The sequence below is a fragment of the Rhagoletis pomonella genome, unplaced genomic scaffold (genome assembly GCF_013731165.1).
Source record: "Rhagoletis pomonella isolate Grant_MI unplaced genomic scaffold, Rhpom_1.0 Rhpom_scaffold_00008, whole genome shotgun sequence".
Taxonomy (NCBI): domain Eukaryota; kingdom Metazoa; phylum Arthropoda; class Insecta; order Diptera; family Tephritidae; genus Rhagoletis; species Rhagoletis pomonella.
The window spans coordinates 34,877,936-34,880,284 of record NW_023458562.1 but is presented as its reverse complement, the minus strand read 5'-3'; positions in this window follow the sequence as shown (position 1 = coordinate 34,880,284).

Here is a 2,349-nt window from a genome sequence, read left to right as displayed (position 1 = left end):
GGTAGGGTTGCTTTGAACCGCAGGTTTTTTATTTGCTAGATTCAACATACCGCGCAGTGTAGTTTATTTGTACTTCGGATTTTAATTAAGAATATCACACACGTGTAGATATGCTCAACTATTAATTGCAATTTAAATTGTAACACACACGTTTATTGCTCGGTTAGTTAGTTGTAAATTGTACTTTTAATTTTTTTTTCTTTTTTCCGAGTGCATATATAAGGCGCACTTCAAGACAATTTCTCTGTTCACTGCTTTTAATCGTTCAATTTGACATACAAATGGCCGACTATGGGGTTTCCAGCAGGTTTTTATACCCTTGCACTGCGGAAATATTCCATTTGGAAGAATAACGGGCACTGCGTCTTTTGGACTAGTCCGGTTACTCTTCCAACTGGAATTTGCCGCAGTGCAAGGAGGAATGTCAAAAAATAATGTTCGAGGTGGTCCCGGGTTACCATGACCCAGTTACACTGAGCCGAACCGATTGGTAAGCAGCCCTTCAACAGCTTTGCTTCCTCACTGGCCGTTCTCACAGGATAAAATTTACTCTTTTTCAGCTATCTGTTGGGTTGCTAGACACAAGTTATATCAGGGCGATATTTGTGCGGACTTTCATATCTTGACATCCGCGTTTTGGAAGAATTTATAACGGGCTTAACCGCAAAAAGATCTCTGCAAATGGCTAGAATACAAATTTGACATTTTCGTGGTGAATACGAGCGTCAGAATTTTATCTAGCTCATGGGGCTAGATAAAATTTGACAGCTTCTAAATGTAATCAGCCTTATCATGAGTTCTATTTTCCCCGAACCAGTTCACTTTTCCTTTTGGATTCTATGTATTTAATATGGACGGATGAACAATTTTCGGGCGAAACTCAGGATAAGGCAGAATATTGTGGGCGGTTATAAAGAATGAAAATCAAAATGGAATCTGATAAAAACAAACAGAACGTACGTTACTTGCAAGTTATAAAAATAGATGTAAATTTGACAATTTCAGTAACACACGTATAATGTTGCCGCCAGAAAGTTTTGGGTGCAAGGAAAACGTAGCTGTCTAGTAAGTTACCGCAATAGATGCCAAGATATAAGCCCTGGTATGTATTGTGCTCACATTCTAGCCTATGTGTCAAGTTATAAATTTCATCCTGTGAAGACGGGCAGTTACAGACAATTGTCACAAACTATCACTAGCCTCCGCTGGAAAGTATTTATTAACAAACAAAAAAAATAACCAAACGAACCTGCGCTAGTGACAACCAACGACAGCCGTCCGCAAGGAACACAGCTATCGTCAAAATGGCAGACCTTCCATGCAGTTATAGCGTTGCCGTACGCTCTAGAAAAATATGAGATGGTGAAATTTCTGACATGCTACCGGGTGCACTAGAGTAACCCATAACAAATATTGTTTGAGAAGCTGTCCTACCTTATAATAAATAATATATAAATGGGTTTGAAAGATACTTTTTTATTTAAATTGAAAAATATTTCATTAGTAACAAAACAAAAGACAGTAGTTAAATTTATACGCATTTAACAACACTTTAGCGTGTACATATGGGTATTTCCATATGTCGCATACGTGACAGTCGAACGTTTCAATGTGATACAAACAAGGAATACCATTTGTTTTCTTTAACTTTTTTAGGCCATTGTATAGCACATACTTAGCTCTATATTTAACCGAAAAATGAAAACAATCGAACTGCTTGGTCCTGAAATATAAGCATTTAAAGAGAGTGTCGTTACGTGACAAAAAATGGAAGTAGATTTTTTCTTTTCTTACAAAATCGCAAAAGTCTGCGAATTGTGGATGGCTATTTTCATGAAACTTATTTCAATATGATTTGGAGCAATTCTAGTTGTTTTTAGAGTTTTTTGAATTAATGCAACTTGTTTCAATTTTCTTTTACAACCCCAAGTGTGAAACGTCACGTGACGAAGCGTCACGTGACATAAATTTCCATCGTTATATTTTTGTTAATATTGCTTTTAAATGAATCTTTAACGCAAATAAAACATGTATTTTATGTAGAATATACTTTATATTTTCACTTCAGCGCCAATTCAGGGTGAATTTATTGGAAATCTATGACTTATGTTTCAACTACATACGCCAAATTCGGACCAAATCGGACCATAAATACGGTTTTTCGAAATATCTCAACCTTGGCGCCACCCAGAGTTGGGCATTATTCGAATAAATTGTTATTTAGATAATTATTCGAATAAAATTTTATCCGTAATATAATTATTCGCAGATAACGTATTCGCGAATAAATTATTCGTGAATAAATTGCTTGCGAATAATTTATTCGTTATTTTATTCGTTATTTTAAAT